Raw genomic sequence first — 16,800 nt, 5'->3', positions numbered from 1 at the left:
ATTCCTTTCCAGATCATTTATAAATATATTGAAAAGCACCGGTCCAAGTACAGATCCATGAGTCACTCCACTGTTTACCCTTTTCCACTGAGAAAATTGACCATTTAGTCCTACTCTCTGTTTCCTGTCTTTTAACCAGTTTGTAATCCATGAAAGGACACCACCTCCTATTCCATGAGTTTTTAATTTTCTTCAAAGCCTCTCATGAGGGACTTTGTCAAATGCCTTTTGAAAATCTAAATACACTACATCTACTGGTTCACCTTTATCCACGTGTTTATTAACCCCTTCAAAAAAATGAAGCAGATTTGTTAGGCAAGACTTCCCTTGAGTAAATCTATGTTGACTGTGTTCCATTAAACCATGTCTTTCTATATGCTGTACGATTTAGATCTTTAGAATGGTTTCCACTATTTTTCCTGGCACTGAAGTCAGGCTTACTGGTCTATAGTTTCCAGGATCGCCCCTGGAGCCCTTTTTAAATATTGGGGTTACATTGGCCACCCTTCAGTCTTCAGGTATAATGGACGATATTAATGATAGGTTACACATTTTAACTAATAGATCAGAAATTTCATTTTTGAGTTCCTTCAGAATCCTAGGATGCATACCATCCGGTAGAGGTGATTTGCTATTTTTTAGTTTGTCAATCTGGCCTACTACATCTTCCTGGTTCACAGTGATTTGGTTCAGTTCATCTGACTCATTACCCTTGAAAACCATCTCTGGAACTGGCATTTCCCTAACATCGTCATTAGTAAACACGGAAGCAAATAATTAATTTAGATTTTCTGCAATGGCCTTATCTTCCCTAAGAGCCCCTTTAATACCTTGGTTATCTAACAGTCCAACAAACTCCCTCACAGGTTTCTTGCTTTGGATATATTTTTATGTTTTTATTATTAATTTTTGACCCTACGGCCAACTTTACTTCAAATTCTCTCTTCGTCTGTCTTATCAATGTTTTACCCTTAACTTGACAATGTTATGCTTTATCCTATTTTCTTCAGATGGATCATTCTTCCAATTTTTGAAGGATTTATTTTGTCTAAAATAGCCTGTTTCACCTCACCTTTTAACCATGCCGGTAATCATTTTTCCTTCCTTCCACCTTTCTTGATGAGTGGAATACATCTGGACTGCACGTTTTGGATTGTATTTTTAAACAATGTCCATGCCTGTTGAACACTTTTAACCTTTGCAGCTTTACCTTTTAGTTTTTTCTAACTATTTTCCTCATTTTATCAAAGTTTCCCTTTTGAATATTTTGTGTTACATCTGTAGATTTACTTATTGTCCCCTTCCTGTTATTAGTTTAAATTTGATCATGTTAAGATCACTATTGCAAAGTGGCCCCACCACCGTTACCTCTCTCACCAAATCTTGCGTTCCACTAAGAATTAAATCTAAAATAGTTCCCTCTCTCGTTGGTTCCTGAACAAATTGCTCCAATGAATATATTTGTTTAAAGTTATCTGGCTACGTTTAGCCAGATAACTTTAACCCTAACTGGCCATTAGTTGAATTTGGCCAGTTAGATGTAACATTATCTGGCCTCGTGTGGCCAGATAACTAGCTACTTGCACAGATATCTTCAGAGATAAAGCAATAATGCCTTATCGCATATGATATCTATCACATTGTACTTTTACATTTAAATGAGGGAAAGGGGAGGGGTTAGGGTGGGGTTTGGGTGGGGTTAACAATATTTTGATGCTGGTATCACTGTGGGCGGTAATGTTTTACACATTGTCGCCAGCAGTAGCACCAGAATTAACTGTACCTTTCTTACTGGTACTATGGGGGAGATAGATAGTGTGCAACATGGCTTCAACCACAGTGGGCAAAAACACACTGCTATGATGTGGCCACCAGCAGAATGATGAGTTGCAAAAAAAAAGGGGCGGGGTGATAGTGGAATGATGAATGATGAATCACAGGTTTAGTTTGGTCAAGTTTTGATTGCTTCTTCTCTCAAATCAGATTCCTTTCTTTCAAATTGAATCCTCAAGTCTCAAGACATGATTCCTTGTTAGAGGATCGTGGTAGTACTCTCATTATTAAATGGGAGATTGAGGAAATACAAGGAGTACAGGCTACCTTGACTCAGGAACAAGGTGCTCTATCGCAAAGAGTTGAGTCACTGGAATATGCTTCTAGACATTTAAGCCTGCAGGTTTTGAATTTCCCAAAAATTATGGGGGATATTCCTGTTATTACCTTTAAGAGATAGCTCATAGACTGTTTACATTTGTCTTTGGAAAATAATTCCTCTGTCAATAAGATCTTTTTTTTCATCACCCCACCACCACCACCACCATCAAAGGTTTCTTTTTATTTTACATCGGCAGCTCTTAAATTCTGTGCTTGTCTAAGCAATGGAGCTGCCGATGTAAAATAAAAAGAAACCTTTGATGAACAGAATCTGAATTTGAGGGGACTTATTGAATTACCTGCTCTTCCCTGTGTTTGGTGTTGTAAATGATAGTTACCAGAAAAAAAAAAAGAGGATCCTAACCCAGTGATTGTTGGAATGGCCACTATAGCAGTTTATAAATGATGGCTACAATGTCAGTGAGTAACTCGGAAACCATTTAAAAAACTATAGTGAAATCCAGAAAATGAGCAAATATAAAAAATATGTTAATGGTCAGAAAAAGCAGTTTTTAAAATATGAATGAGTACAAAATTAAAGTTTTTTAATGAAAATAGTAGCTTCCAATCACCCCCAGTTTTTTTGGTCCTGCCCAAGCCATCCTAGGAAATCTAAGACCATCATGGCAACTGGAAAAAATTAAGAAGTTGTGGCAACAAAATAAGGGGGTCATTTTCTAATGGGATCGCTCACGAAAAGGGACTTTTCACATGCAGAAAGTCCCTTTTCACAGGTGATAGCTAAATCGGGGCGGAGTCTGCACCGGAAGGGGAGGAGTCGGGGCGGCATCGGGGCAGACTCTGAGACAATTTCGCTGTCAGCAATAAAGTAAGACCCCTTATCGCTGCCAGTAGCCCACCCAATAGCACCACCTTTTACGAAGGCGCTATTGGGTGTGAAAACCAGCAGCGATAACACCGCAGTGGTGCGATCGCTGCCGGCTTTCGCAGGCCCTCCCACGCTTCGCCCCCCCCCCCACCCTCCCATTACCACCAAATTCTGAGAGGCTTGCGCCGTTGGAAAATCCAGCCCTAACTCTCATCAGGGAGGAGAAAAAACCCAATAATTCAGTTGACACAGAAGTATCAAAGTTTCAGATCAAAGATCAAGAGAGAGAGAGAGTAAATGATAAAAAGAACTGTTCTTTCTTGGAAAGTAGGTCAAAATTAATTATGCTTTAATTTTATTAGTAAGAATTAATAGTTACTAGCTGTCATTGAGGGAACCCAACATGCTTAGCTGGCAAAAGAGCAATGGTGTAAGGGAGGTAATTTTTTATTTTTTATTTTTAAGGTATAGGATAGTAGGAAAAAGAACACAGAAGAAGAGGAGAAGACACAAAAGGAGAGGACAACAAAGCCTGGAGCTCCAGCAATGGACAGTGAGTCTTGGGAACAGATAAATAAATATACACAAAGAAATATAGCCAGGCCTGAGCTTAGTAAAGAGAGAGAAGGAAAGGACACAAAGAAAGTTTCACACATATATATAATAGTACACCAAATTTACCTTGGAAAAGACCTTTTTGAGCAAGTTTTCAGCCATCATGGAAAGACAGGAAAGGATAGCACAAACTATCAATTCTTGATGAATGAGATACCTAGCATATAAAAGTAAAATATTATAGGGTTTGAAGTGTTTAAAATTCAATATCTCTCTGATAATAGTCCTGAGTGGACTTCCAGAATTCTTACTTTTTAACTTGACAATTTACAGAAACAAAAGTGCGTAGACTACAGTTTGTTACAAAGAATAGACAAGATATTGAATTGTATAGCAATGCATTTAACAAAGAAATGTATTACTTAAAATAAAAGTTGTTTATTTATTTATAGAAAGTCAATAGTTCTTTGTTTTGATCTTTTTTTTCCTTTATATGGTGATTGTGGGGTTAGTTTATGCTTCAGTATGGGTCACATATTTTGGCAAGAAAGGTATATTAAACTGTACACCATATGTGAACAACTTCTTATAACCAGCTGGCAAAAGACACATCTACACTGAAACTTCAAACATGAGAAATCTTCAGCACACAAGGAGTATACTAAACATATGTATGTATATTTCTTTATTTAAAATAATTTGTTACTGCCACCCTCCAATGTTTGGGGCAAGTTACAGTAAAAACATTTATAATAAGAATAAAAGCATATTAATAAAAGAAAAAACAAACTAATAAAAACATAAAAACGAATGAGATACACATAGAATTTTAAGAAATATGAAACAATATTATTAAAGTATTAAAATAAGAAATGTAAAAACAGTTTATAATAATCAAGATAACATGGGGAAGGGGAAAATCTACAGGGGAAACTATAAAACTAAAAAGGGCCAGGAACCATAATAGATAAATTCCTGATAGGCCTAGGGGGTCAGTGGCTATAGTGATTACCTCATGCCCATCTGATGAAGAGCAGCTTTGTAGCCATTTTAAGCCTATACAAGTTAGTCTACCACCTCCACTAGTCTCCTGAAGTCAGCCTGCAGGCCATGAAAATCCTCCTCCATCCTCTTCCCAACCATAGCTGCTACAGAATGAACCTCTGGGCCAGGAGTAAGGGCATCTATTAAAGATCCTGCCTCTGCAGACAAGGGTGCTGCAGTGATTAAGTTGAAGGTCTCCAGAGACTTTGTCCACTCATCACCCAACAATGGCTGGGCAGAAACAGGACCCGAGTCCTGAGGTCCAGGGTCAAATGGGTAGAAGGTTATATGGGGAAGGATTCAAGTTACAGCTGTATCTGGCTGCAGCTCATGGCCACCAGTGGGGGTGGAGGGGGAAGAAGGTGGTTGCTATGCTGTGTTATGGTTAGAGGTGTTTGAGTGGATTCTCGGGGTACTGTGGAGATGAACACACCCACAGGGAGGAGCCTTGTGAGGAGCCACAGTACCAGGCTAGACTCAGGATGCACAAACACAGAGATTTGTCTTTTATTGAACAGCTGATGAGTTTCACCAGAGGTGACAGTAGTGAGGCAATCCAGAGATAGCAGTCCAGGGATCCTCGCAGAGGAGAACTGTCTCGCAAAGGTGGTTAGGGAAGTCCGGTTGCAAGTTCCCAGTGCAGCAGAGCTGTAGATGAGACAGACTAACAAGTTAGATTACTCACTAAGATGGTAGCTGTGTGGTAGCGATTCCAGTAGGCAGAAGTAGTTGCTTACTGGCACTGAGGCAGGGAGAGCAGGCCCTCGAGGAGTGAGTACCTGATCCCAGTAAGGCACCTGAAAGAAAGCAGAGGGCCCCTGAGGAGCAGGTACTCAAGTTATAGAAGTATCCTGAAGGGCAGAAAGATCTTCCAGCGGCAGCAAGGAAGCGGCAGAGTAGCAGAGACTGGAGGCTTTCCATCCAACACGATCCTTGCTAACTCAATGAGCTAGCAAACAAGGGTAGGCTAAATACCTCCAGGAAGGGGCGGAGACCAGTGGTGGTAGGCCAGCCTTCCTGTGGTGATCTTCCTTAAAATAAGGGCTGGCTTCACTGCGCACGCCTAGAGAGAGAATGCCTGGGGGGCGGGCTTCCACTGCGATGGCGTCCCAAGCACAGGGATAGGCCTTTTGGCATTTCGGTAGCCCCCGGGAGTCTGGAGCGCGTCGGACAGAAGTCAGAAGGGGTAAGCTTGGTCGGCCTCCTTGGCTGACCGGCATAACATGCTGCTGCAGGGTTCAGAGGTGATGGCAGTGGTGGTGGCCACAGCTACAGCAGCAGCAAGGGACTGGGAGCTCTTCCTTTTCTTCCTCCTCATCATTATCATCCTTTTCTGCTTCCTCCTTCAAGTTGGTGTCATCTGTGAAGAGGAAAAGGTTTGTAGACATCAGTTGATATATGCCAGTGTTTGATGCATAGTATTATACAATCTGTTAGAGGGCATGGCATTTCTAAGAGAGCTGGAGACAATGGGAAGTGCTCCAAGTTATGGGGCACTCATATGCTATAGAGGGTGGCAAGACTATAGATACATTTCTAGAGAAATATAGGTTTCTGTTCAGCAGTCCTATACATCAATGTGCATTCACAGTGATAGGGACTCTGAGGTAGCCTCAGTGTCTGTGGTATGTGTTGGAGTGTGCTGTAGATTCCAAGCCATCCAAGCACCATAATGCAGCCCCAAGTCTATGTTTTTATGTTGGATGGGGGGCCTTGACATTTCCTGGTAAGGGTTTCAAGAGTTGGTTCTAATATCCTCTTGAGTTCAATAGTTGCCCTCTGAGTACATTACAAGCAGTTATTCTTGATAATGCTGCCAGTGATGAAGGGAGTTGCCAAGGATGAAGTTAATGTACAGGAGAGGTTCCTGAAGCTCTAGGTAGAGACAGGGTCTTCTAAAGTGCAGGGCAATAGTAAGTTCCTATGATGGAAGAAGGAAATAGATCATGTTGACATCTCCCTGTAGACATTCAATGAACTTGCCCTGGCCTCATTCTGCCAGACATGCAGATGTTCCAACCATTCCCCATACTTTCTGCACAGCTCCTGAGCCTTCCTCTTGAGATCCTCAATCTATACAGACAAATAAGTTTACAAAGTTCTTACTTCGATTTTGAAGGTTTTGTGATCTCCATAATGGCATGTTTCCATTTTTCAACTGAATCCTTGACTGTTTCATGGCTCTTTGCTTTCCATTTGTGTTACTATATGTGGAGTCCTAACATCTGTCCAGAAAATACACCAGAGCAGGGACAACCAAGAACAGCCAAGATATCTAGTTTTAAGAGAGAGATAGCAGGACAATCAAGGGTTTTGGAAAACCCCATTTTGATGCATTATTGGCCCAACATCACTGATTTCAAACAGAAGACTTAAGAAATACATATAGATACCACACAGCTGGCCAAATTTTCTCTCTCCTGGAACTGGGAAACTTGTAAGCTCTGCAATAGTGGCTAACAACACAACAAGTAACATGTCCCTGTAGATGTTTTTTTTTTTCCTTACCTTTATCTTTATTTTACTCATTACCTTTGGATAAATTAGTCCATTTTTTCTTACCCTTTTATTTAACTCACTATCATATTTTATCAACACATATATGTAGGTATAATGATGGACCAGTTGTGGTAAGTCCTGCAACCAGCTGACTCACCTTGGGATACCACCAGCCCACCCCAATTCCATGCTTCCTCTAGTGCCATGAGGATGCCGCCAGTCTCACCCTTCTCCCTCCTGCTACTGCAATCCCTAGATGTGCGTTACTCATGCGTGCCGGGCTAAGTAGGCCCCATGACAAGTAAGACCTACTGGACACCTTTGGATGATGTCAGTGGTTTCCTCTATTTAAGGGCCTAACTGAAACACTATCAATGCCTCAGCAAAAGATCTCCATGCCTTTGGTGCAATACGTGTTGCTCCCTGATTCTGTATGCAGTATTCTGAATCCTATTCATCATATTCCTGATCCTGCCTGCTTTGCATCATCCAGTCTGTTCAGCCTGCCTTTCCTTATCAAGCCTGTCCTACCTCATCCAGCCTGTCTAGTTGGACTTGCCTCATCCAACCTATTCAGCGTGTCCACCCTCTTCTGCCTTAGTTTCTTCCCTGCCTTGCTTCTGCTTTACGCCTGCCTTCTTCCGGTCCCTTGCCTGCCTGATCTCCTGTTACTGATTTCTGCAATGGATCCTGACTATACTTTGCTCGTCACCTGCCTGGACCCATGGCATGCTCCCAGTATCTGTGTCTTTGTGGCCTGCTCTGACATCAGCCTGGCTCTGGACCTTCTCTCTCTGACCACCCTTAGGGACACTTGCTAACTCTTGCCGGCTCTTGGAACCCAAGGGCTCAACTGCGAGGAACAGGACTGCTATAGGTGAAGGTCCAGCTCAGTCTCATTGAAGGGTATGTCTTCCATCTGTCAGCATGGGCCTAATAGGTTCACCTGCTAGATTCTGTCAATCATGTCACAGCACAAAGGCTCATAACTTTTACAGTAGGACATGCCATTGCCCCTTGCCCTACCACAAGCCACAATAGCCCCCTTACCCCCACTCCCACAACTCTCCTCCACCATAAATAGCATATAAAGTCACCCCTAACACCCCCCGACTCACCTATAACACTCCTACCTCCACCCCAACCCTCAAAGCCCCCAAACCTATCCCTAACATCCCTATTCCTCCATTCACCTTCTTATTGGAAGCTGTACAATTAAAAGTCATCTGAATATTCCTCCTTGCCTGGCAATTTCTCATGCTTCTCTTCCTGACCTCATGACTAGAAAACTGAAGCAACTTGTGCCTCAGCACCAGGGACACTAGCCTTGGCATGACCTTGGTGGTGAAATTTGGCTGCCTTGCTAGGGAAGCCATCATGGAGTGAAACCACGTAGGCAAAACAGGAAATGTACATACATTCACATAAAAAACATACTTACCTGTAAGTTTGAAGATACATGTGAATATTTCACCATACACACATATTTGTGTGTGAACATAAAATATATTTTCATAGTCTGCAGGCCATAAATATGAGTATTTTCGAATCTATGCAGACACATCCATGTAGATTCTAAAATACTGTAGTAAATCCATGTAGACCCATGGGGCTAAAGAAGGAATGTTTTGCCAGCATCTGCTTTCTTTAATAAGTTTATTGAAAACATTTTTGGATTACATTGAAACTTTTTTTATTGCAGTACTTGAGCCCTTGAAAAAGGATCGTTTTATATCTGAAACATGGTCCCGTGTCAGGCAGAGCTACCGGGTAGAGTTCAACTCAGACTCATTGGCTTCAATTTGCTAAGGTAAGTAATAGGGATGTGAATCGTTTTTCAACGATTAAAATTATCGTCCGATAATGTTTATATCGTCTTAAATCGTTATAGATCACGATACAATAGAAATTCTAACGATTTATCGTTAAAAATCGTTAAATCGTGTTAGTGCGCACTAACTCGAGTTAGTGCGCACTAACTCCCCGTTAGTGCGCACTAACTCGATTTAGTGCGCACTAACTGAAAATGATACAAATAAACACTTTCCAGGTCACTGAAGGTCAGTTAGGAATGAATATGTGTTCCTATTGGCTGGCTGCCCTCTTATCTATTGATATTACCAAGGTTACCACTGAGGTGATGGTTGGGGGGATGGGAAATGGAACTGGAAACTAACGAACACCAACAGAAAATGAAACAAAGTGTTCACACTTCCCAGGTCAGTAAAGGTCACTTAGGAATGAATATGTATGTATGTATTCCTATTGGCTGGCTGTGCTCTTATCTATTGATGTTACCAATATGGTTGGGGGGATGTGAAATGGAAACAGTTGGAAGCTTGACAAAAAAAGTAATGTAATGATCAGCACTCACGTAACTAGAACTTGTTTGTTTATTATTTTTGTTAGCTGGCACCTGAAATGCTAGTGCATGTTGAATTTGCCAATCACTGTGCATTTTAGAAAGGTGGTCCTGGCTGGAACTGTACACAGTTCAAATATATGTAATTGATTGTTGGTAAGTGTATTTTTTAAGTAGCCACACTGGCACCAGTATGTTTACTTTTCCTCCTACTTAACTCACTAGCTCAGCTTTGTAAGAAGGGCTTCTCTGCTTGTGTGTTGTTTTTGTTTGGTGTGAGGAGAGCAGAAACATCAGATCTTTATTCAATCTACTACAGTCATCTCTTACAGTGCCCTATCCCTATTAATACCAGGAGTGTTGTGATCTTCCTGCACACAGTGCCCTAACCCTGATACCAGTCTGAGACAGCTCCCTCCCTGCATTACTAGTGAGAGGCTGGCTTCACAGACAGGGGGGAGCTGCCTGACCCTCACTCCTGACTTCCCCCATGTCCCAGCTAGTGAATGGTGTGTGGGTGAGGGGGGGGGGGAGGATGGTGAAGTCTGAGACAGCTCCCTCCCTGCATTACTAGTGAGAGGCTGGCTTCACAGACAGGGGGGAGCTGCCTGACCCTCACTCCTGACTTCCCCCATGTCCCAGCTAGTGAATGGTGTGTGGGTGAGGGGGGGGGGAGGATGGTGAAGTCTGAGACAGCTCCCTCCCTGCATTACTAGTGAGAGGCTGGCTTCACAGACAGGGGGGAGCTGCCTGACCCTCACTCCTGACTTCCCCCATGTCCCAGCTAGTGAATGGTGTGTGGGTGAGGGGGGGGGGAGGATGGTGAAGTCTGAGACAGCTCCCTCCCTGCATTACTAGTGAGAGCCTGGCTTCACAGACAGGGGGGAGCTGCCTGACCCTCACTCCTGACTTCCCCCATGTCCCAGCTAGTGAATGGTGTGTGGGTGAGGGGGGGGGAGGATGGTGAAGTCTGAGACAGCTCCCTCCCTGCATTACTAGTGAGAGGCTGGCTTCACAGACAGGGGGGAGCTGCCTGACCCTCACTCCTGACTTCCCCCATGTCCCAGCTAGTGAATGGTGTGTGGGTGAGGGGGGGGGGGGAGGATGGTGAAGTCTGAGACAGCTCCCTCCCTGCATTACTAGTGAGAGGCTGGCTTCACAGACAGGGGGGAGCTGCCTGACCCTCACTCCTGACTTCCCCCATGTCCCAGCTAGTGAATGGTGTGTGGGTGAGGGGGGGGGGGGAGGATAGTGAAGTCTGAGAAAGCTCCCTCCCTGCATTACTAGTGAGAGCCTGGCTTCACAGACAGGGGGGAGCTGCCTGACCCTCACTCCTGACTTCCCCCATGTCCCAGCTAGTGAATGGTGTGTGGGTGAGGGGGGGGGGGGGGGGGGATGGTGAAGTCTGAGACAGCTCCCTCCCTGCATTACTAGTGAGAGGCTGGCTTCGCAGACAGGGGGGAGCTGCCTGACCCTCACTCCTGACTTCCCCCATGTCCCAGCTAGTGAATGGTGTGTGGGTGAGGGGGGGGGGGAGGATGGTGAAGTCTGAGACAGCTCCCTCCCTGCATTACTAGTGAGCGGCTGGCTTCACAGACAGGGGGGAGCTGCCTGACCCTCACTCCTGACTTCCCCCATGTCCCAGCTAGTGAATGGTGTGTGGGTGAGGGGGGGTGGAGGATGGTGAAGTCTGAGACAGCTCCCTCCCTGCATTACTAGTGAGAGGCTGGCTTCACAGACAGGGGGGAGCTGCCTGACCCTCACTCCTGACTTCCCCCATGTCCCAGCTAGTGAATGGTGTGTGGGTGAGGGGGGGGGGGGTGGATGGTGAAGTCTGAGACAGCTCCCTCCCTGCATTACTAGTGAGAGGCTGGCTTCACAGACAGGGGGGAGCTGCCTGACCCTCACTCCTGACTTCCCCCATGTCCCAGCTAGTGAATGGTGTGTGGGTGAGGGGGGGGGGGGGGAGGATGGTGAAGTCTGAGACAGCTCCCTCCCTGCATTACTAGTGAGAGGCTGGCTTCGCAGACAGGGGGGAGCTGCCTGACCCTCACTCCTGACTTCCCCCATGTCCCAGCTAGTGAATGGTGTGTGGGTGAGGGGGGGGGGGGAGGATGGTGAAGTCTGAGACAGCTCCCTCCCTGCATTACTAGTGAGAGGCTGGCTTCACAGACAGGGGGGAGCTGCCTGTCCCTCACTCCTGACTTCCCCCATGTCCCAGCTAGTGAATGGTGTGTGGGTGAGGGGGGGGGGGTGGATGGTGAAGTCTGAGACAGCTCCCTCCCTGCATTACTAGTGAGAGGCTGGCTTCACAGACAGGGGGGAGCTGCCTGACCCTCACTCCTGACTTCCCCCATGTCCCAGCTAGTGAATGGTGTGTGGGTGAGGGGGGGGGGGGGAGGATGGTGAAGTCTGAGACAGCTCCCTCCCTGCATTACTAGTGAGAGGCTGGCTTCGCAGACAGGGGGGAGCTGCCTGACCCTCACTCCTGACTTCCCCCATGTCCCAGCTAGTGAATGGTGTGTGGGTGAGGGGGGGGGGGGGAGGATGGTGAAGTCTGAGACAGCTCCCTCCCTGCATTACTAGTGAGAGGCTGGCTTCACAGACAGGGGGGAGCTGCCTGACCCTCACTCCTGACTTCCCCCATGTCCCAGCTAGTGAATGGTGTGTGGGTGAGGGGGGGGGGGGGGAGGATGGTGAAGTCTGAGACAGCTCCCTCCCTGCATTACTAGTGAGAGGCTGGCTTCACAGACAGGGGGGAGCTGCCTGTCCCTCACTCCTGACTTCCCCCATGTCCCAGCTAGTGAATGGTGTGTGGGTGAGGGGGGGGGGGGTGGATGGTGAAGTCTGAGACAGCTCCCTCCCTGCATTACTAGTGAGAGGCTGGCTTCACAGACAGGGGGGAGCTGCCTGACCCTCACTCCTGACTTCCCCCATGTCCCAGCTAGTGAATGGTGTGTGGGTAAGGGGGGGGGGAGGATGGTGAAGTCTGAGACAGCTCCCTCCCTGCATTACTAGTGAGAGGCTGGCTTCACAGACAGGGGGGAGCTGCCTGACCCTCACTCCTCCGGGGTATTGTGATCTTCCTGCACACAGTGCCCTATCCCTGATACCAGGGGTGTTGTGATCTTCCTGCATGCAGTGCCCTATCCCTATTAATACCAGGAGTGTTGTGATCTTCCTGCATGCAGTGCCCTATCCCTATTAATACCAGGAGTGTTGTGATCTTCCTGCATGCAGTGCCCTATCCCTGATATCGGGATGTGTGCAAGAAGATCACAACACCCCCGGTATCAGGAATAGGGCACTGTGTGCAGGAAGATCACAACACCCCCAGTATCAGGAATAGGGCACTGTGTGCAAGAAGATCACAACACCCCTGGTATTAGGGATAGGGCACTGTGTGCAGGAAGATCACAACACTCCTGGTATTAATAGGGATAGGGCACTGTGTGCAGGAAGATCACAATACCCCTGGTATCAGGGTTAGGGCACAAGTTCTAGTCACATTGACTGATCACATTACTTGTTTTGTCAAGCTACCAACTGTTTCCATTTCCCATCCCCCATATACTGTCAGTAGGAAACTTGGTAACATGAATAAATAAGAGGGCAGCCAATAGGAATACATATTCATTCCTAAACTGACCTTAACTGACCTGAAAAGTGTCAAATTGTATCATTTTCAGTTAGTGCGCACTAACTCCCAGTTAGTGCGCACTAACTCCCGTTAGTGCGCACTAACTCGAGTTAGTGCGCACTAATCGGAAAAAACGATTTTTAACGATTTTTTAACTAAAAAATCGTGCCTAAGACGATTTTCTTGCCCTGCCACACGATTTCTATCGTTAAGACGATATGGAAAACGATTCACATCCCTAGTAAGTAACATAGCAAATTTTGAGTTTCAATTTTAAGGGGCACAAGATATGTGGCACATTATGGGATAATTTGCAAAGCAAAAAACAAACAAAAAAATGTACTTTTACTGACCAATGATTAAATATAAGGCGGAGTATGAAAGTGAAATCATGCTATACAATGAAGCCTATTATGAAGGTTACTAATTTAACATAGAAACATATAGAAACATAGAAGTGACGGGAGAAGAAGACCAAACGGCCCATCCAGTCTGCCCAGCAAGCTTTCACACCTATTTGTTTTCATAATCTGTTACTCTGACTGCTGAGGTCAGGGCCCTTATAGGTAACTTTATAGTTCCAATTCCCTTCCACCCCCACCATCGATGCAGACAGCAGTGCTGGAGCTGCATCTAAGTGAAGTATCTAGCTAATTGGTTTGGGGTAGTAACCGCCGTAATAAGCAAGCTACTCCCATTTGTTTACCCTGCATGTGCAATTCAGCCATTGTTGGTTGTCTGAATAAAAATCCTCTTTACTTAATTCCCTCTGTTGCTGAAGCAGTGAGCTGCTCTAGATACTTATTCCAAGTCAAGTATCATGCTTAATTGATTCGGGGTAGTAGCCACCGTAACAAGCAAGCTACACCCATGCTTATTTGTTTACCCAGACTGTGTAATTCATTCCTTGTTGGTTGATGCTGATATAAATCATCTTTTCTTCATTCTCTCTGCCGTTGAAGCAGAGAGCTATGTTGGATGTGCACTGCAAGTGAAGTATCAGGCTTAATTGATTCGGGGGTAGTAAGCGCAGTAACAAGCCAGGTACTCCTATGCTTATCTGTTTACCCAGACTAGGTAATTCATTCCTTGTTGGTTGATGCTGAATATAAATCATCTTTTCTTCATTTTCCCTGCCGTTGAAGGAGAGAGCTATGCTGGATGTGCATTGAAAGTGAAGTATCAGGCTTATTTGATTTGGGGTAGTAACCGCCGTAACAAGCCAGCTACTCCCATGCTTATTTGTTTACCCAGACTATGTAATTCATTCCATGTTGGTTGATGCTGAATATGAATCATATTTTCTTCATTGTCCCTGCCGTTGAAGAGAGAGCTATGCTGGATGTGCATTGAAAGTGAAGTATCAGGCTTATTTGATTTGGGGTAGTAAGTGCCGTAACTCCCCTGCTTTTTTGTGGATGCAAATCCTTTTTTCCACATTTCCTCTTGCCGTTGAAGCATAGAGCAATATTGGAGTCACATTAACTGTGTGTATGTTTATTGAATAAGGATATTAATCTCCAGGTAGTAGCCGTCATTCCCGCAAGCAAGCCACCCCTTGCCTCTTTTCTTCATTCACATCCTCTAGACTTTATGGATCCACAGTGTTTATCCCACGCCCCTTTGAAATCCTTCACAGTTTTGGTCTTCACCACTTCCTCCGGAAGGGCATTCCAGGCATCCACCACCCTCTCCATGAAGAAATACTTCCTGACATTGGTTCTGAGTCTTACTCCCTGGAGTTTTAAATCGTGACCCCTGGTTCTGCTGATTTTTTTGCAACGGAAAAGGTTTGTAATTGCCTTTGGATCATTAAAACCTTTCAAGTATCTGAAAGTTTGAATCATATCAATTTCACAGGTTCTTGGTGAATTGATTAAATTTTTGGGCACACTGGTATTCTTTGCTATAGTGATATTAAATTTTACCATCCTACTTAGGCACTAAAATCTGTTCAACATGATTTATCAAATGTACCTTCTCCATGCTTGGCTTACTTAGCAAAAGCCATAACTAAGTTTTTTCTGTTGTTGGGAACCTATTTTTTAATATATTAGTTGAACTGGGCATGATAATCTGTATATGGATATTCAGAAAATCATTGAAAACTGTGCTGTTCAGAATGATGTTTAAATGATTTGGCCTGCTCATCTCAGTTTATTTCAGTACTTCAATGAATTTTGAAGCTCAATTTAGTTGCTTGGCACAACTGAAATTTGTATCCTGACCCTTCACTATTCTTTACTTATTTGGTATTTGGTAGATGGCATTCGTTGGTTAAAGTGCAGTGTCTTGGAATAATGTTTGTTATATCTTGACCTTCATTTCTTTCCACCTCTTTGGTTTACAGCTGTGCTTGGCATTCTACCCTGATGTCTCCCTTTTACTTATTTCAGGTTCCCGGCAGTTATTCTTTAACAGTCTGCTATAGCATATTATAGTAATTGGTAGTCTGTTCTCTTGGTGGTCTATTAAATTGCATAGTCCAGCCCTTCAATTCCCACTTGGATATTATTCCTGCTAATGTCATCAGGCAAGGTAGATGCTCTTTGTTCTTGTTAGTCATTATGCATTTTTATGTAATTTTAATGAATGTTACTTTGTTTCTCACCGTGAATCATAGAAAGTATGGGTTATACATATTTTAGAATAAATGCAAACAAATGAATTAAAAAAATACATATTCTGAACTTCCTATGCCTTGCATTCCCAAAATAAGCAGTCAAGCTATATCATGAATAAAACCATTGCAAATTTCCAACATGACTCACAGATACATCCCAGAGGTAAACTCTACCTGCATACCAATATATCTCCACACATAAACTCCACCCTTCAACATTCACACACATATGCACAGTCTCATGCATCCACACACACTCTTCTTTTTCACAAAACACACTAGCATACACACCTCCCACTAACTCATATAACCACACAAATACCCACCATATAAAAATAATTCTCTATAGGACTAGAGGGCACTCCATGAAGTTACAAATAGCATATTTAAAACTAAGCAGAAAAAGATTTTCACTCAGTGCACAATTAAACTCTGGGATTTTTTGCCAGAGCATATGGTTAGTGTAGTTAGTGTAGCTGGGTTTAAAAAAAGGTTTGGATAAGTTCATGGAGGAGAAGTCCATTAACTGCAATTAATCAAGTTGGTTTAGGGAATAACCACTGCTGTTACTAGCATCAGTAGCATGGGATCTACTTAGTGTTTGGGTACTTGCCAGGTACTTATAGCCTGGATTAGCCACTGCTGGAAACAGGAAACTGGGCCTGATTGACCCTTGGTCTGACCCAGTATGGCAATTTCTTATCTTCTTATGTTCTTTCACCCTTCATACAAACCCCCCCATGGACATACCCACAAATTTCTTTAAACATACTCCAGTAACATACCACCATACACCTATCCCACCTCAATAAACAACCTCCCACTCACAAACTACACACAAGTTCTGCACCTCCTACCATATCACAAGAAATCCCCCATATAATATCTATGCATGCAGACAAACACACCCCCACATGCAGACATACTTTCAATCCCCTAGACACACCACCGAAATAAACATCTCAACCATCCTTCCACACAAACTCCATGCATACACACATGCATAAAGATACACACACACATCTTAATATAACTCCCCCATACATAATATATACATTACACCACTCTCACCCAAACACCACTCACAAACACAT

Source organism: Rhinatrema bivittatum, chromosome 5, assembly GCF_901001135.1.
Source record: "Rhinatrema bivittatum chromosome 5, aRhiBiv1.1, whole genome shotgun sequence".
Classification (NCBI taxonomy): Eukaryota; Metazoa; Chordata; class Amphibia; order Gymnophiona; family Rhinatrematidae; genus Rhinatrema; species Rhinatrema bivittatum.
Note: the sequence above shows the minus strand (reverse complement) of the source record.